A 20,311-nucleotide genomic window follows, 5' to 3' on the forward strand; every position below is an offset into this window, starting at 1 on the left:
AGGCAAGTAAAAATACACACTGGGCTCCAAAACCCAGTCACACTCAGTGCTCACAAAGCCACTGACTTATCCGAGTTTCCTAGAATCAAAGGTTTCTAGCTCACCAGCCTTCTTCTCCTGGCCTCCTCCACGTGGCCTCCTTTAGCTGCTGGCTCTACTCTCTCCGCTCTCTCATGCTAACCTCAGGAACCAAGAGCGCAAACTCTCGTTCCGTCCCCATTTTATAGTGTAGAAATCCAAACCCTTAATCCAATATACATAACAGAGAAGTCTCTAATACAAAGTCACTTCTCTGAGGCATGATAGGATTGTACCACCTCACACCAAAAAGGGTGGGACAGGCTTAATCCCAAAACCAAGGCTACAAGGATTCTGCTTGCCCCTAGCCCACCCCAACACACATTAATATCACCTGGGCGACTGCCTCCTCGTGTTATCTTTAACAAAGTGAGCATAATACATTTTATCCGCCCAACAAGTCCTGATTGGCACAAATGGGTAACAGGTATACTGATATTCATTATACTATTCTTGCAACTTTTCTGTAGGTTTGAAAGCTATTCTGGGGAATGTCTGACTTGTGGTGGCACAGTGGATAAAGTGTTGACCTGGAATGCTGAGGTCAACCGTTCAAAACCCTGGGCTCGCCCAGTCAACACATATTTGAGAAGCAACTACTATGAGTTGATGCTTCCCACTTCTCTCTGTCTTCCCTTTCTCTAAAATCAATAAAATAAAATCTAAAATAAAAAGAATGCATAGGTGGTAGGCATGATATGACTTGATAATTGCCTAGGAGCCCATAATCCATCTGTTGTAGATGACAATACCTTGAAGTATGAGGTAGAGGGCAGAGTAACATCTGGGGTGAGTGCCGTGAACTGCTGGTAATTCCAGGCCCGGAGAGAGAATGATGTGGAATGAAGAAACAAAATTAAAGAGATAAAGGATGGGATCAGGAGGCCTCTGCAAGCTGATGGCAAGTCGGAGAGAGCTCTCCACCCCCAACCCTACTTTATTTATAGGGCACAGAGAGTCATTAGCAAATCAAAGATATCTCTGATCACTGTTTCCAAGGCAACCCAAGAATTCTCCCAAGTGCAGGAAACCCCCACCTTACATAATATCTTAACTTCACAAAACAAAGAATAAAAAGGAAACTGCCTCCATCTCTCCGAGGGACGTGGAGGATAGGACAAGTACAAACAATCCAGCATCACAGCTAACATGGAGGTGTGGAGAAAAACTTAGCCTTCAGCAACTTAACCATCAAGTGAGGTGGAGGGGTTTGGGCAGACTGTCAGTTTACTGCCAGTTCTCCACACCTCTGTCCCCCAAAAATCTAAACCACAAAGACCCTGTTGGCTTGTGTTCACCAACAGGTGGGGAAGAAAGGAGAAAGAACAGGTTTTATATGTATTAAACTGAAGCAAAAGCTGATGAGATACTAGATGGAGAAGCTCAGTAGCAATTCCAACTATCAGGGGTCAGGAATGGAGTGAGGGACACATCTGAGGGTCAGCCGCCTACGGTTGGAGGTTTAAGCCAAGAGCCTGTGAAATCACTTACGCGGTATCTGCAGAGGGGGGCAGGAACTTGGGTTCATCGGCATAAAGGCTTAGTTCTCTGAAGCAGGACCCAAACAAGAACAGTTATGCTCATGAACAAACCAGCCATTTCATTCAGTATTCTTACAAAAATAATTATTAGACTTATAATTGTCTACCATTTAAATTTGTTCCTGGAGCCTGACCAGGCGATGGCGCAGTGGATGGAGAGTCGGACTGGGATGCGGAGGACCCGGGTTCAAGACCCCAAGTGGCAACCCAAGGTTGCCAGCTTGAGTGTGGGCTCATCCTTTGAGGAAAAGCCCACCAGCTTGAACCCAAGGTCGCTGGCTCCAGCAAGGGTTTACTCGATCTGCTGAAGGCCCGTGGTCAAGGCACATGTGAGAGAGCAATCGATGAACAGCTAAGGTGTTGCAACGCGCAATGATAAACTAATGATTGATGCTTCTCATCTCTCTCTGTCCCTCTCTCTGACTCACTCTCTGTCTCTGTAATAAATAAATAATAAATAAATAAAATTTTAAATTTGTTCCTGGAGAGACACTCTTTGTGTTAGTTAACTTCCCTCCAGGTCTAGAATTACTTGACTGTCACCAACATCTTCAGTGGGTAGTGTGATATAAGAAGAAGACCATAAATATGTCTGTGATATAAACACAAAAAAATCAGAGGTATGCTATATGCCACAATTAGAACTATAGTCATCTTAGGTTAATCCATTCCTGACAACAATTCTAAAGTCAAAAAAGCCTATATTACATTATTTTAAATGAGAAAATAAGAATGCCTTCACCGCCTGTCAAAAAAATGCCAAACAATTTCTCTAAATATCAATAAAACCCCTCTTAAACACCTATAAAACAATTCTCCAAACATTTCTGCATAATATGAACATTTTAACACTACCTAATTATTTAACATTTAAATAACTCCATAGTGATTACATCTGCAAGCAGTACACTAGATACACATTGCAATGGGTGAGAATATTTCCTTTAACCTGCAACAAATAAATACTACAAAGCAAATAAACACTGTAATGTGTTAAAAATATATCATTAAGCCCTGGCCAGTTGGCTCAGTGGCAGAGCGTCGGCCTGGCGTGCGGGAGTCCCAGGTTCGATTCCCGGCCAGGACACACAGGAGAAGCACCCATCTGCTTCTCCACCCCTCCCCCTCTCCTTCCTCTCTATCTCTCTCTTCCCCTCCTGCAGCTAAGGCTCCATTGGAGCAAAGTTGGCCCAGGCGCTGAGGATGGCTCTGTGGCCTCTGCCTCAGGCGCTAGAATGGCTCTGGTTGCAGCAGAGCAACGCCCCGGATGGGCAGAGCATCACCCCCTGGTGGGCGTGCCGGGTAGATCCCGGTTGGGCACATGTGGGAGTCTGTCTGACTGCCTCCCCGTTTCCAGCTTCAGAAAAATACAAAAAATAAAAATATATATATATCATTAATGCAATAGAATTTAGCAAAATAAAATAAACAATTTTTAAAAACAGTTATTGACCAAATGGTTCCAGTAATAAAGGACTAGAGTGACAGACAACCCTCCCATTAATGACAGTTAGAAAAGTGGACAAAATATACAAAACATTTACTCAAAGATAAGAGACAGCTAATAAGGTAGTGAATACTAGGTCAATATTTAAGAAAAATGACATCAGAGTGGGGCCAGCATTTTAAGACTGCTTTACCCAAAAGGCTATTTGCTGATTCCAGAATAGATAGGTGAGAGTCTGAACAGTACTTTTTTTTTTTTTGTATTTTTCTGAAGCTGGAAACGGGGAGAGACAGTCAGACAGACTCCCGCATGCGCCCGACTGGGATCCACCAGGCACGCCCACCAGGGGCGACGCTCTGCCCACCAGGGGGCGATGCTCTGCCCCTCCGGGGCGTCGCTCTGCTGAGGCCAGAGCCACTCTAGCGCCTGGTGCAGAGGCCAAGGAGCCATCCCCAGCGCCCGGGCCATCTTTGCTCCAATGGAACCTTGGCTGCGGGAGGGGAAGAGAGAGACAGAGAGGAAGGGGGGGGTGGAGAAGCAAATGGGCACTTCTCCTATGTGCCCTGGCCGGGAATCGAACCCAGGTCCCCTGCACGCCAGGCCGACGCTCTACCGCTGAGCCAACCGGCCAGGGCCTGAACAGTACTTTTAACAGCCTAAACTACAGAGACAAAAGTTGCCCAGGGACCTCCAAGGATGAGGGTCCTGGTAAATGTCTGTTGTATTACTTAGGGTTCTCCATAGAAACAGAATCAAAAGGAGATTAGAGAGATGTAGAGAGAGAGAGAGAGAGAGAGATAAATAGATATAAAGAGATATAAGAAATTGCTTTACATCATTATGGAGGCTGGAAAGTAAAATATCAGCAGAGCCAATGTCCCAGTTCAAGTCCAAAGGCCAGAAGCTGCTATAGAACCAGGAAGAGCCAATGTTCCAATTCAAAGGCAGGCAGGAAAAATTCTCTTATTTGGGGGATATCAGACTTCTATTCAGGTTGTCAACTAATTGGAAGAGGCCCATCAACATTATGGAGGATAATCTGCTTTATTTGGTCTACTGATTAAAATGTCAATCTCATCCAAAAATGTCCTCACAGAAACACTCAGAATAATGACTGATCAAATATCTGGGTATCCCATGCATGGTTCAGTCAAGATGACAAATAAAATTAACTATCACACCTATGCTTTGGGTTGGGACACTAGGAGTAAGGATGAATTCAAAGATGAACATTCTTCCCAGGGACTGGAACCCAGCTTTGAGTCATCTGGATGGCCCAGAAAAACCTTAAACCCTAAAATTAAATATAGGTGACCCCAGGCACCTGGAGAAATGAAAGTGAAAATCTTATCTTGGTAAAGATACAATCATTTTAGGTCTCAAATTATTCCTACACAATTTTAGGAATAAAACGTTAGACCCAATACTGATAATCAACCATATGAGAACTAGTCATAACAACTTGTTGGTAATAGAAACAGTCCCACAGAAACTTCAGAAAAATGGCAACTACATGATATTTACTATAGAATTAAAATGCTGACAAGAATAAATAGTATATAACTGTGGAGAAGGATAATAATGAAGTTAAGGTATTCTAAGATCTTTGCATTTTCTGTAAAGAGAAAGTACTGATCATTTCTATGCTGTTAAATGTTTCTTCAAAGGACAAAAGCCCCTTCTGTAGCCTTTGCCACTCTGTATCATGTCAAGACTCCTACCATGGCTGATTTCAAGCTACTAACCGGAGGTTACTGAATGTGGAGTTGTAAAGAGATGTGTACAATCAGCTTTCCTGAGCCAGTGTTAGACAGCCCCAGCACACCTCTGAATTGGTCCTTGAAAGTGAAATCATAAAAAATAATCCAGCCTGACCTGTGGTGGCGCAGTGGATAAAGCTTCGACCTGGAAATGCTGAGGTCGCCAGTTCGAAACCCTGGGCTTGCCTGGTCAAGGCACATATGGGAGTTGATGCTTCCTGCTCCTCCCCCCTTCTCTCTCTCTGTCTCTCTTCTCTCTCCCTCTCTGTCTCTCTCTCCTCTCTAAAAATAAATAAATAAATAAAAAAATTAAAAAAAAAAAATAATAATAATCCAAAAAAAGGCAAGAAAGGAGAGAAAAGGAAACAGAATAGTCAGGATAAAACAAGCATATAATAAGATGGTAGCATTAAATTTAAATATAGTAATTCCTTTAAATGTAAATGATCTGGATGTTTCAGTTAAAAAATAAACATACTATAAAAATAAAATGCAACTATCCCTGGCCAGATAGCTTAGTTGGTTAGAACATCTTCCCAAAGCACAGAGGTTGCTGGTTCAATTCCCAATCAGGGCAAATTCAGGAACAGATCTGTGTTGCTATCTCTCTCTCTCTCTTTTTCCCGTCCTTTCTCACTAAAATCAGTAAATTAAAAAAAAATTTTTTTTTAAATTTTTTTTGTATTTTTCTGAAGCTGGAAACAGGGAGGCAGTCAGACTCCCGCATGCGCCCGACCGGGATCCACCCGGCACACCCACCAGGGGGCGATGCTCTGCCCATCCGGGGCTTTGCTCTGTCGCGACCAGAGCCACTCTAGCGCCTGGGGCAGAGGCCAAGGAGCCATCCCCAGCGCCCGAGCCATCTTTTGCTCCAATGGAGCCTCAGCTGCAGGAGGGGAAGAGAGAGACAGAGAGGAAGGAGAGGGGGAGAGGTGGAGAAGCAGATGGGCGCCTCTCCTGTGTGCCCTGGCCGGGAATCGAACCTGGGACTTCTGCACGCCAGGCCGACGCTCTACCACTGAGCCAACCGGCCAGAGCCAAAAAAAAAAATTTTTAATAAAAATAAAATACAACTATACATTTTTTATGAGCAACACATCTAAGAACATAAGCTAATATAAAAGTTTAAAGTAAAAACAAGAGAAAAACATACTAGGCAAACAACAAAAAAAAGCTGCTATAATTATATTAATACCAGAGAAGTAAATATTAAAACAAAAAGCACTACTAGAAAAGACATTTCATAATGACAAAACATTCAATTCACCAGAAGACATAATTCTATAATATAGAGGCACCTATAATACAGCACCAAAATATGTAAAGAAAAAAATTACAGTATTAGAGTAGAAATAGACAAATCTACAATCATTTGTGAGATATTAACAGCTGTCTTAGTAACTGGAAAACTAAACAAGCAAAAATAAATTTGTAATTAAACTAGAAATTATGTAATTAAGGTAAAAATGAATAACAAAAATATAACTTAAAGCTCCCATGTTTAGAAATTAAGAAATGCCAATTCTAAATAAACTCTTTCAGAAAACTGAAAGGAAAGGAATATTTCTGAACATATTTTATGAGGCCAGAATTACTGATACCAAAACTAGAAATTACAAGAGAAGTAAACTACAAAATGATATCCTTCATATGCAAGATTTTATGTTAGATTTTAAATTGTTAAATTCTTAACACAATTTTAGCCATGAATACAGCGATGTATAAAAAGAATAATACATCAAAACCAAGTAGGCCTTTTCCCACCAATGCATGTGTAGTTTAACACTCTAAAATCAGTCAATGTAAAAACTACAAAACTTCTAGAAAAAAATATAGGAGAAAGTCTATATAACATTGGATTAGGCAAATAGTTCTTAGACATGACACCAGATAAATGGACTTCCTCAAAATTAAGAATTTTGCTCTTTGAAAGATATTAAGAGAATAAAGACTGGGGGAAAAAAACAATTGAGGAACACAGGTCTACTTCAAATATAGTGCAGGTTTGGTTCTAGATCACTGCAATAAAGTGAATATTGCAATAAAGTGAGTCACACAAACTTTTTGGTTCCTGTTGGGCAGATGAAATAGATTACGCTCACTTTGTTAAAGATGGTGCTGCCCACATGGAAGCCCATTGCCCAGGTGATATTAATGTGTGTTGGGGGAGGGCTGTGGGCAGGCAGGATCCTTGTAGCCTGGGACTTGATTTTAGGACTACGCCTTTCCCACCCTTTTTGATGTGGGGTGGTGCAATCCCATCATGCCTCAGATAATTGACTTTGTATTAGAGACTTTCCTATTTTGTATATTGGATTAAAGGTTTTGATATCTGCACTATAAAGTGGGGCAGACCAGGAGCTTGCTCTCTCTGTTCCTGAGATTAGCATTAGAGCAGAGAGCAGAGTAAGGCCACATGGAGGAGAGGAGAGATAGCCAAGATGGTGAACTGTTGAAGGAGAAGCCAGTTTGTGCAGAGTTTGTGTAGAGAGAAGGAGATGGGGAACAGAGGTGAATAAGGCTGGTGAGCTAGAAACCTTTGATTCTAGGAAAGTCGGATAAGTCAGTAGCTTTGTGAGCACTGAATGAGTGGGTTTTGGAGCCCAGTGTGTGTTTTTACTTGCCTGCTGGGTGCAAGCTAGGATTAAAGGTAATGGCCCACCAGTTCTTGGCTCCATTGTTTCATTACCATCTGTCCAAATTTAATGTGAACCTGCATTGGCCAGGTGGCTGTGATGGTGGCCACAGCAACTGGCTTTACATTTGGCATAGTCGGCAGGATTCGGAGACCAGTATGGAGCCGCCATCCTTGATGTGCATGGTAGAGGACTGGTTGCTATTATGGTTCCCCATGGCTGTCCTTTTGGGGACCGTAGGCAGGCTGACTTTTACAGCCATGTGTGAGGAAACCAAGAGCTCTGTGGAAGAGGCTGCCTGGGACCTGCAAACCGAGCAGTGGAAGGAGCTGGAGCAAATGTGGGAGAAAGAGATGCTAACCCTGGAGCTGAAGCAAGCACCAGAGCAGGCCGACCAGGTTCACGAGACTCGTTTGAAAATGAAACAGACGCTGGAGAAGGAATCACAGGTTTGTGAGTTGGAGATTGCCCTGGACGTTGTGGAGAGCCAGCAGCGGTGGGATGCTGGGGCTGAGGCCGGGCCCAGGGCTGCAAGGCTGGCAGCAGGAGCTGATGTTTCCAGTTCCTCTTTGGAGGTTGAGGAGAATCGGGCTGAAATGGCGATCCGCAGTCTCCAGAAGGTGAGAGCCCAGCAGCAAGGAATACTTACTATGTTCCTGGTAGGTCTGTGATTTTGGGACATAGGGGTGGACACCATCATGCTCTCTGGAGCAGAGATGGAAATGCTGACTGCCATTGCCACGTGCTCCTCCTTGGGACAGTGTAAGACCTGCCAGGATGGCAAGAATGAGGGGGGTGGCTGACGCCCCATGTGCGTGGACTGATTTCCTGGACTACGACCGGAGTGGGCCCTGGCTTTTTTGCTGGGTGCACTTACAGATTTTGGACAATGTGAAATATCCTGATGGAGGTTGGGGTGGCTTTGCTGGAGGCCCTCCCCCTGTCCCGGGAAGCTTTTCCCATGGCTAGAAAGAAGGCCGAGGACATTTTGCGCTTTTGGCAAAGTGCTTAGAGACTGGTGAAATGTACCTTTGTAATTGTTGAAACTGTATGATTTGTATAATGTGCCTAATTTCTATGCACAGGGAAGCCAGTGATGTAGATTGTGGTAGTAAAGTGAGCATAGGGGTGAATTGTTGGGCAGATAAAATATATTATGCCCACTTTGTTAAAGATGGCGCTGCCCACGTGGAAGCCCATCGTCCAGGTGATATTAATGTGTGTTGAAGCAGGCTGTGGGCAGGCAGGATCCTTGTAGCCTGGGACTTGGTTTTAGGACTATGCCTTTCCCACCCTTTTTGATGTGGGGTGGTGCAATCCCATCATGCCTCAGATAAGTGACTTTGTATTAGAGACTTCCCTATTTTGTATATTGGATTAAAGGTTTTGATTTCTACACTATAAAGTGGGGCAGACCAGGAGCTTGCTCTCTCTGTTCCTGAGATTAGCATTAGAGCAGAGAGCAGGTTGGAGAGCAGAGTAAGGCCACATGGAAGAGAGGAGAGACAGCCAAGATGGTGGAGTGTTGAAGGAGAAGCAAATTTGTGCAGAGAGAAGGAAGGAGATGGGGAACAGAGGTGAATAAGGCTGGTGAGCTAGAAACCTTTGATTCTAGGAAAGTCAGATAAGTCAGTAGCTTTGTGAGCACTGAATGAGTGGGTTTTGGAGCCCAGTGTGTGTTTTTACTTGCCCGCTGGGTGCAAGCTAGGATTAAAGCCAGTTGCCACGGCCACCATCACGGCCACCTGGCCCATGCAGGTTCACATTAGATTCGGACAGACAGTTATGAAACAATGGAGCCAAGAACTGGTGGGCCATTAGCTTTAATCCTAGCTTGCACCCAGCAGGCGAGAAATACACACAGTGGGAAAACACTTCCCTTTCCATTCAGGGCTCCCAAAGCCACTGACTTATCCGAGTTTCCTAGAATCAAAGGTTTCTAGCTCACCAGCCTTATTCACCTGTTCCCCATCTCCTTCTCTCTGCATAAATTCTGCACAAACTGGCTTCTCCTTCAGCACTCCACCTCTGGCTGTTTCTCCTCTCCTCCAGCATGGGCTCCTCTTGCCCCATTTTATAGTTTAGAAATCAAAACCTTTAATCCAATATACAAACAAGGAAGTCTCTGATACAAAGTCACTTAGGGTGGGAAAGGCTTAGTCTTAAAACTAAACCTTAGGTTATAATGACCCTGCCTGTTTACAGCCTGTCCCCCACACCCAATGCAAACTATAAGCGAGCAAACATATATATTATATTTACAAACTTATTTGACCAACAGGTCCCAAGTGCATATAAAAGTTATGTTTATATTATACTATAGTATATTAAATGTGCAATAGCATTATGTCTAAAAATCAAGATACATATCTTAATTTAAAATCACCTTATTTCGGCCCTAGACTATTGGCTCAGTGCTAGAGCATTGGCTGGTATGTAGATGTCCCAGGTTTCATTCCCGGTCAGGGCACACAGAAGAGACCATTTGCTTCTCCACCCCTACCCCCCATCGCTTCTCCCTCTGCAGCCATGGCTCAATAGGTAGAGCAAGTTGGCCCTATGAGCCGAGGATGGCTCCATGGCATCTGGCCATTTAGCATCTGGCCTCAGGTGCTAAAAATAGCTCGGTTGCCTAGCAATGGAGCAATGGCCTAAATGGGCAGAGTATTGCCCTTAGGGGGCTTGCCAGGTGAATCCTGGTCAGGGCTCATGTGGGAGTCTGTCTTTCTGCCTCCTTTCCTCTTAATAAAAAGAAAAAAATACCTTATTGCTAGTAAAATGCTAACCACTATCCTAGCCTTCAGGGAGTCATTATCTATTTGCTGGTGAAAAGCCTTGTCTTGATATTGATAAAAATGCCCTATTTAGGAAGTGCAGTAAAGTGTAATAAAATGCCTGTAATAATTTATAACAATCAGCTTGGTACAATATGTTGAAATAATAATTGTCACAATTTATAGAGTGCTTTTAATGTGCCAAGAACTATCTAGCACTTTATTTACATTGTCTATTTTAATTCATAGAACAACCTTAAGAGGTGGTGTTGGGCAGATAAAATGTATTATGCTCACTTTGTTAAAGATGGTGCTGCCCACGTGGAAGCCCGTCGCCCAGGTGATTGCTTGGGATGGGCTTGATTATATTAATGTTTGTGCAGAGAGAAGGAGATGGGGAACAGAGGTGAATAAAGCTAATGAGCTAGAAACCTTTGATTCTAGGAAATTCAGATAAGTCAGTAGCTTTGTGAGCACTGAATGAGTGGGTTTTGGAGCCCAGTGTGTATTTCTACTTGCCCGCCAGGTGCAAGCTAGGATTAAAGGTAATGGCCCACCAGTTCTTGGCTCCATTGTTTCATCACCGTCTGTCCGAATCTAATGCAAACCTGCATGGGCCAGGTGGCTGTGATGGTGGCCGTGGATACTGGCCATACCAGTGAGAAATATTATTCTCATTTAACAGATAAAGTGATAGAAGTTGACTGACTTTCCCAAAGCCAGTTAGCTTCAGAGTCAAAATTTAAATCCAATTCTATTTATTTCTAAACTCAGGAAACTTTCTTAAGCACTTCTATTGCAGGAATCAAAGGAGGACAAAAATGCCCAGACAACTTGATGAAGGAAGTAGGATTTATTTAGCCGGAGGAGCAGCGTGACCCCAAAAGAGGCAACCAAACACATACTCCTGGAAGTTAGATTTCTTACATCTTATATACCTTTTACAGAATACAGGTTTTCATGCAAGGGTTTCATGATCCCTTTGTCTAGGTATAAGTTACTCACATGATTCTAAGATGAGAGGGTGAGTTTAGGTGAGATCAGAGAACAAGCACTGGAATGTTTAAATTTAGGTCTTAAAAACTTCTAAGAAAAGAAAACAGGAAGGGGTTTTCAGATAAGTTCTATTTTCCTTTCTCTGTGTAGCAAGTGGCCCTAAGCACCCTTTCAGAGAACTATAGGAAGTAGTTAATCCATAATTGGTTGACTCAGCTATACCCCCCCCTTTCCCTTGCATTCTTCTTGTTTCTTCCTCCTCAGGAGGGGGGTCTGACTTCTCCTTCCATACTTCATCAGATTGCTATTTTATTAAAATAATCTAAGATTGCATAACAGCATGAAAAAAAGTGTTAAAAACAAAATGTGTAAGAAGTGGCCCTAGCCTCCAGGAGATTTACAGCCGAGTGGACTATAGACTTTATTTATCAGATTAGGGAAACAATACCTGGTATTCATAAGTATGTTTGTGTGCTTGTCTGGTAAGTACGATTTTTATAATAGTATGCTACTTATATACCATCTGAGACTATCTCATGCCACAATCCGGGCTCATCCCCAAGCTATGGAAACGAACTGGGTGAACAGCCTAGAGTGGAAAAATCTGTATGCATTTTTCAGTCCCTCTGGCACTGAATTGTACTAAATCTTTTCTAGAGGAAACTAATCCTCCTTGGAACATACCATAGCAAGGACAATATCTAAAGCATAAAGATTACTAAGCAATAACAGAGTCTATATTTGTGTTTTTGTTCTTTTGTTTATTTATAGCTTTTATAAGCATTGATTCAATATCATTTCCCACAGTTTTTGTGGTGAGTAGGTGTCAGGTATTAACCCATGGAAGAAACAGAAATGGAAGCAAATTGGCAGGAAGTGTTCACTGTTATTCAGCTGGTGGCACAAGTAAGGATCTATCTTACTTTCCACATTCTAGATACTAAATCAAAGCTCTCCTAATCAGAAGGAATTCCTTAGGCCTTTGCAAACATGTAATCTTTCCGACCTATGATTGCTTATGTTCTGTTGTATCTATTCAAGCCCCCACACCAATTAGTAACTGGTGGTGACTTCTGTGCTCTTTGAAATCCAACACTATTTCTTTCACTCACTTACAGTTTCATGCCTCAAACAATAACTAAGCCCTTCCTGCTTTGAGGCACTGTGCATTTCCTTATCTTTAAAATTATTTGTGAACTGATCTTATCCCAGTCTCTAACTTCCTTGAGGACAGAGGGATCTTACTCAACTCTATGTACACTACACAAAATGCTTAACACAATACTTGGCACTTGGTGAGTACTTACTAAATATCTGAGGACTTGAAGCTTGACCAAATTCCAACTGAATCCTATTCTAATTCCAATCAAATCAATAAAGCCAACAAAAGCATCCTATGGCAGGGGAAACAAAAGAAAAAAATAAGCAAATGGGACTACATCAAACTAAAAAGTTTTTGCACAACAAAGGAAATCATCCACAAAATGAAAAGACAACCCACTGACTGGGGAAATCTATTTGTCAATGATATGTCTGATAAAGGGTTAATACCTAAAATTCATAAAGAACTTATAAAACTCAGCACCAAAAAAACAAACAATCCAATTAAAAAACTTGCAAAGAACTTGAATCAACATTTCTCCAAAGAGGTCTTACAGATGGCCAGTAGACATATGAAAAGATGCTCAAAATCACTAATCATCAGGGAAATGCAAATTAAAACCACAATGGGATATCACCTCATACCTGCCAGAATGGCTTTCATCAATAAATCAACAAACAACAACTGCTGACAAGGATATGGAGAAAAGGGAACTCTTGTGCACTGTTGGTGGGAATGCAGATTGGTGCAGCCACAGTGGAAAGCAGCATAGAATTACCTAAAAAAATTAAAAATGGGACTGCCTTATGACCCAATGATTCCATTTCTGGGAATTTATCCAAAGAAAACTGAAACACTAATTTAAAGAAAATATGTACCCCTAAGTTCATTGCAGTGTCTGTAAATAACCCAGTGTCCATCAGTAGATGAGTGGATAAAATGTACACAATGGAATATTTATGCAATGGAATACTAAGCAGCCATAAAAAGAAGGAAACCTGCCCAGGATGGTTGGCTCAGTGGTAGAGCATTGGCCTGACCTGTGGGTATCCCAGGTTCAATTCCTGGTCAGGGTGCTCAGGAGAAGTGATCATTTGCTTCTCTACCCTTCCTCTTCTCTCCCTCTCTCTTTTTTCTCCTCCCACAGCCATGGTTCGATTGGTCCAAGTGCATTGGCCCAGATGCTGAGGACAGCTCGTGGAGCCTCCACCTCAGGCATTAAAAATAGCTCGGTTGCAAGCATGGCCCCAGAGGGGCAGAGCATCAGTCCTAGACAGGGGTTGCTGGGTGGATCCCGGTCAGGGCACATGCGGGAGTCTGTCTCTCTATCTCCCCTCCTCTCACTTGGAAAAAGAAGAAAAAAAGAAAAATGAAAAAGAAAACCTTACTCTTTACAACAGCATGAATGGAAATGGAGAGCATTATGCTAAGTGAAATAGCCAGTCAGAGAAAAAACAAGCACCGTATGATTTCACTCATATGTGGAATGTAATCAACAAAATGAACTAAGCAAAATACAAACAGACTCTTAAAGAGCAGGCTCACAGCTGTCAGGGTTGGGAAGGGCTAGGGGGATAGAGGGATGGAGCAAAAAAAGAAATAAAGAGAGAAAAAAAACCTCATGGATGCAGACAACAGTAGGATGATTGCCAGGGGGAGGTGATGGAGGGAGGTGGAAAAGGGCATGAGGGGGATAAATAGTGACGGACAGAGACCTGACTTGGGGTGGTAAACACACAATACCGTGTGCAGATGACGTGTTGTAGAATTGTGCACCTGAAACCGTGCAATTTTGTAACCAGTGTCACCACTGTAAATTCAATTTTTAAAAAAGAAAAAATAATCATCCTATGGCAGTGTTCAACCCTTCTCTTCCTCCTATTTCTTATTTCTAAGTATCACCTTCCCTGGAACTAATATTTTATAAGGCAGAGTCCTCATGTTGGATACCAGATCAGTGTCATTACACAAGTCTAAAAAACAAACACTAATGCCTGACCAGGCGGTGGTGCAGTGGATAGAGCACTGGCCTGGGATGCAGAGGACCCAGGTTTGAAACCCCAAGGTCGCTGGCTTGAGCATGGGATCACAGACATGACCCCATGGTTGTTGACTTGAAACCCAAGGTCACTGGCTTGAGCCCAAGATCACTGCTTGAGTAAGGGATCACTCGCTCTGCTGTAGCCCCCAGTCAAGGCACATATGAGAAAGCAATCAATGAACAACTAAGAAGCCGCAGTGAAGAATTGATGCTTCTCATCTCTCTCCCTTCCTGTCTGTCTCTATCTGTCCTTCTATCTGTGTCTCTCTCTGTCTCTATCTCCCATGCTAAAAAAAAACAACAACAACAAAAAAAAAACACTGAGAAGTGTTCCTCAGAACTCCAAGGGCTCTTACGAAAGAGCACAATGGGATAACGGGAAATGCTCTGAACTAGGCATCAAGAGGCTAGACTTCTAGCCCGACCAGACGGTGGCGCAGTGGATCGAGTGTCGGACTGGGATGCGGAGGACCCAGGTTCGAGACCCCAAAGTCCCAGTCCCCAGCTTGAGCGCACGCTCATCTGGTTTGAGCAAAGCTCACCAGCTTAGACCCAAGGTTGCTGGCTCAAGCAAGGGGTTACTCGGTCTGCTGAAGGCCCACGGTCAAGGCACATATGAGAAAGCAATCAATGAACAACTAAGGTATCCCAACAAGAGGCTAGACTTCTATAAAAACCTCATCAAGTCTCAAAATTCTTTGGTCCTGTTTCCTCAGTTACAGAATAAGGTGGTTCCACTTAAAGGGCCCAATTGTAGAATTAAGGTTCCTCCATCTGAAATGACTCATAAAATATGAAATGAAATGTATCAAGTGTTAGGCTAAAATGCAAAATATTAACTCAAAAGATAGAACCCAGAGATTCATTTTCACTGTCTCACTGTTACATTTCTGAGGCTATTTCTTTCCTTGTCATTTGTTATAAAAAAATCTGCTTTCAATTGGTGTTATTTTCATCTAGCCAAATTATAAACTCTTTCAAAGAAAGAACTATTCTTTGTAAAGAGCTAGGATCTAAATAAAACACTTGATATTTTGACCCTGGGTACCACATACTTCCAGTTGGCTCTTGTAACTTGCAAACACAGGAATCCTTGCTTCCATGTGCTGTCCTTCCTTTGCCGAATGTTGTTTCTGGGAGCAAGTAATGTTTAAAATGATCGTTCCACTATCTCAATCTGTCCTCAATCTTCTAGGACCAAAGACTTTATAGCCATGGGACAAAGTAAAACCAGTTACTTAAAGTGCATTAGTGCTTCATGGCCAACTGAACTAACTCCAGAGAATATCATGTGGCTCTGAAACTAGGAAACTGACAAGTTCACTTTTGTGAACATCACCTTACAGCCAAGCATTAGGGTCAAAGTCATAAACCACTAGAAGGAATAAAATAGGCAGATTAGCGGCAGTGTCCCCAAAGATGGGAATGCTGCTCCTAAATTTCTGAGTTCAAGGGCAGCAAGTCTAGAGAGAAGTTCAAGGCATTTGTATGTTGATGAATGCATGTCTAAACCTATGGAAAATTTTTATATGAGTTTGAGTCAAAGTTTTAAAGGCATGCCTGGAAACAGAATCTCAACAGATTGAGGAGAATGCTCTGGAGAAGGCAGTTTTCGAGATCATTTTATACATTTAGAATCAAAGGGGAAACCTTCCCTCTTATAAGGAAGGTTACATGAAATCCATTGGTGGTAGATTAAGGAAGTGAGAAAAAGCAAAGCAGAGAAATGTCTAAGAGTGGATAAGAAGCAAACTGGAGAAGCACATACTTTTACTTTGATGGGTACAGGATAGTCACAGTACATAGATAATGGTATGCAGACAAGATAGTTTCGTGGTTGTGCTTTCCAGGAGATTAAAAAATTACTCTGATATATCAAAGGCACTTTATCCTAGCTGCATAAGAACAATGGACAGGGCTCACTTTAAGGTAAAGATTGAGCTTTGCTAAGGACGCCATAGGACTGGGCCATGACCTGCCTGCCCACTTAGGAATTGATTATTAGACCACCCCGCGTGGGTGATTACTTTAGTACAGAACTGAGCTTGTGAAGGGGTGGGGAGTGGAGCTGAGCTGCTCGGGTCTACTACGGCGCCCCTCTCTGTCACAGACTGGGCAGGAGGGATCTGCCCAGCAAGCACTGTCTTCAATTGGGGGCATCGGGGAGAGGATAGCTGCTGAATTGCCACAACACCATCTTGGTGCCAGGCAACTAGTGATTCTGACCCAGGACGGACCTCAGGTGCTTTCCACAGAGGGGGCTGGCTTTTTCTTTTTTGGGGAGCGGGGGTCTCTCTGAAGGAACGAACACATAGTCCTTCCTCGGGTCCCTGTGGCTGGAAAGGCCCCAATTATCAGTCATTTATTTCCTGGCAAAAGCTCTTGTGAAACCAGCAAGTATCCACACTATCGGTCCGCAAGTCTGAGCATATTTTGTAGGAAAGGAGTAAGATATCTACGCTTCTTTGTCACCACCTTGTAGCCCGTTTGTGACGCTACTTGAGATCGGGAAACACAGCTGCTCAAACGGGAGTCCGGACCTCGCCGCACCAGCTCAGAACACGGTCGCGCGCCGAGTTCTACGCATGCGCGGACTGCCCGGCCGCCCTGCGCAGACGCCGTAACCGTTTCCGGGATCTGTCAGCCGCTCCCTCTGGGCCTCGGTCCTCTGCCAGCGCTTGCCGGAGCCAGTTCGCGTCGACTGACCAGAGTCCGCGAATTCTCCGCTCCGAGCCGGTCCGGACCGCCCCGACCCCAGGTAAGGGGCCGTTGAGGCGATCTTCTAGACCCTTTGGGCCTCCACTGGCCAGGCCTCGCGCCGGACTTGAGCCTGCGGGGACGATGAGGCGGGGGCTTAGGCCGCGGGGTCGGAGGCTGAGGGCGGGCCCAGGTCTCCCGGCCCGGCCTCCCGAGGGGCGGGGGATCCCGGTTCGCCGAGCTGGATCTCCTCGGTCACCAGGAAGATCGCTTCTCTCAAAATTTTCGAGTTCAGGCGTTCTGCGGTGCTGGAATTAACAGCTCCACCTCCTGCGCTTCCGTAGCCCTTTTTGCACCTCTGTAGTGGCCATTTATCACCAATCTGTAAAACAGTAGTCAGGGGAATACTCTCCCCCCAGTCGGGTGTCACGAGCGACCGTTCGTTTCTTTCTTTAGTCTCTAGAATAGATCCCTGCACACAATGAGCTCTCGTGGAACGTATGGCTTCTATCTAAGGCTGCCCTCGATCCTTCAGTTATTGGGGACCTTCCTAAACTCGAGGAAGAGCGTCCCCCAAATTTCTTAAATTCCCCATCTCCTAAGGTGAATTGCAGATACCGGCTCCGTGGAACCTCGGCGCAGCAGCACCTGTCCCATCGCACCCCTCCCGTCGGACTGCCACCATTCTAATCCCGACACCGCCTCTTCCTGGTGTCACCTGGGCAGATTGCTTCTCTGAGTCCCTGTTTCCTCATCCTCAGGGAGGACAGTCATTCTTAGGGTTTTCTGAAGGAACAAGTGAGTTTATTTACATAAGTTGCTTAGAATAATGTCTTGTCCAGAGTAGGTGCTCAGTAAATATTAGCTATTACTGCTTCTAGGCATCCTGGGCATATTTATCTTCTCTTCCTCTCCTAACTGCCCTCACTCCTCACCAGAAAAGTGTCAGATTGATTTGTTTCTGGGCCCATGCTGGTACTTACTACACTGCTGGGAACGTGGTAGGCACTTAAAAAATTATGGGTTAGGCTCTGACTGTAAAGCCATTTGTTCGCATACTGCGACTTTGGAACCTGCTGTTATCTACCTCAACTCATTGCCTAAATTACTCTACTTCTGTCCTCTTACCAGTTTCATCTAACATTTTGATTTCAGGTAGGGTCTGGATTTTTCAGGTATATATATGAAACAGAAGAGAGGATATCAGGAGGGTGCTTTTGCCCTCTTAGGGAGTAGGTGTGACTGGCTCCTTTCAATCACCAAGTATTCTGAGAATTTCTGAGGTTAATTCATCTACTTATCACAATTTAAGGAGAGAATCATCTTGGGAAAATTAAAACTCCTGCTTGAAAGAAGAGTGGAAGTATTTCAATCTAGTTGACTAATCCTATAATGAAACATCTGCGTAAAGTTCAAAATGCACTGCTGGTGAGGCTGGTGCCCAGAATTGGAACCTGTCTCTGAATGGGTGGAGGGTGTGGTGACCTTGTTGGAGTACCTGGTATTGCTGGGTTGGGTAATGAAAGCAATTAGACACTGGATGAATCACAGTCTTAAAAACTGATTCTAAACAGGGAACTGAAATTCTTACTGTACAAAGACTTTCAAGCTCCAGGGCCAAGTTCAGAGGATACTGACTGGTGTGTACTTGGGATGGTTCAAAAGCCTTGGGTCAAAGAAAGAAAGGGAACTAACTTATCGAGCATCTATTTTGAGTTAGGCTTTGTACATGTTACCTCATTTAATCCTCCTACCAATAGAGTTGGGATATCAGTGATAATGTCCATTTTACAGATAAAAAAATGAGATTTAATTTTTTTTTTTTTTTTTTTTTTTTCCTGAAGCTGGAAATGGGGAGAGACAGTCAGACAGACTCCCGCATGCGCCCGAACGCCCACCAGGGGTCAATGCTCTGCCCCTCCGGGGCATCACTCTGTTGCGACCAGAACCACTCTAGCGCCTGGGGCAGAGGCCAAGGAGCCATCCGCAGCGCCCGGGCCATCTTTGCTCCAATGGAGCCTCGCTGCAGGAGGGGAAGAGAGAGACAGAGAGGAAAGAGAGGAAGGAGAGGGGGAGGGGCAGAGAGGCAGATGGGCGCCTCTCCTGTGTGCCCTGGCCGGGAATCGAACCCGGGACTTCCACATGCCAGGCCGACGCTCTACCACTGAGCCAACCGGCCAGGGCCCAAAAAATGAGATTTAGAGATAACTGAGTGACCCTCCCAAGTCTGATATATGTCAAAGGCAGATTCAAATCCAGGTTCCCTTGGCTCCAGAGCCCATGGCTAACTATATAGCAGAATGAGTCTGTACTCAAAGTGACAGGTAAAGAAAGTAGTTTGAAAGTAGGAATCATACTGTACTATAGATCGTATCTCTTTCAATGCTGGACAATAAAAGGTCATCAGTAGAAGCTTGTTAATGTTACCACCTTTTTGTCCGTCCCTTTTTTTTTCCTCTCTATCATCATCAAGACAAAGGTTTTCAAAGTTCACTTAAATATTTTTTTAACAAAATTTTTTAAGACTTTATTTATTCATTTGAGAGAGAAGAGAGAGAGAGAAGGGGGGAGGAGCAGGAAGCATCAACTCCCATATGTGCCTTGACCAGGCAAGCCCAGGATTTTGAACCAGCGACCTCAGCGTTCCAGGTTGACACTTTATCCACTGCGCCACCACAGGTCAGGCAAAGTTCACTTAAATATTAATCACAGTTTAGAAGTTATAATTATCACCTTATGACAGAAGGTCTTTTTCTTGGTATAAGATTCAAGCTATTATTCTTCTCCACTCAATAAGTTTCATGAATACAGGCTGTGTTTACTGGGTACCTTATAAATTTGACAAATAGGAGTGTTATCTTGGCCTACTGACTTAAAATAGCCACATAATGTATAAAAGAATTACAGGTCTGAGTTTTTGTCCTAATATGGAGCTTGAATAATAATAATAAAATTAGAAATGCAATTTTAGAAGTAATGAAACCATTGTATAAATGTTTATTCTTTTGAAGGCTTTGTTACATTGCTTATAAAACTGAATTGAAGAATGAGGAAGGCCTGACCAGGCGGTGGTGCAGTGGATAGAGCATTGGATTGGGATGTGGAGATGTGGAGGACCCAGGTTCGAGACCCTGAGGTCGCCAGCTTGAGCGTGGGCTCATCTGGTTTGAGCAAAGCTCACCAGCTTGGACCCAAGGTCGCTGGCTTGAGCAAGGGGTTACTCGGTCTGCTGAAGGCCC

General features: G+C 43.7%; 2 protein-coding genes across 2 annotated transcripts in view; one reads left to right on the forward strand and one right to left on the reverse strand.

Annotated features, from left to right (window-relative positions):
* ZNF394 (zinc finger protein 394) overlaps positions 1-20,311 on the reverse strand; it is a 481,244-nt gene that overhangs the window by 277,000 nt on the left and 183,933 nt on the right. The gene's annotated exons all lie outside the window — the stretch shown is intronic.
* ARPC1A (actin related protein 2/3 complex subunit 1A) overlaps positions 17,016-20,311 on the forward strand; it is a 34,280-nt gene continuing 30,984 nt past the window's right edge. Inside the window, exon 1 of the mRNA XM_066382146.1 lies at positions 17,016-17,133. The gene's annotated coding sequence lies outside the window, so the exon portion shown is untranslated. The remainder of the gene's footprint in view (positions 17,134-20,311) is intronic.

The sequence above is a fragment of the Saccopteryx leptura genome, chromosome 4, assembly GCF_036850995.1.
Source record: "Saccopteryx leptura isolate mSacLep1 chromosome 4, mSacLep1_pri_phased_curated, whole genome shotgun sequence".
In the NCBI taxonomy this organism is placed as follows: domain Eukaryota; kingdom Metazoa; phylum Chordata; class Mammalia; order Chiroptera; family Emballonuridae; genus Saccopteryx; species Saccopteryx leptura.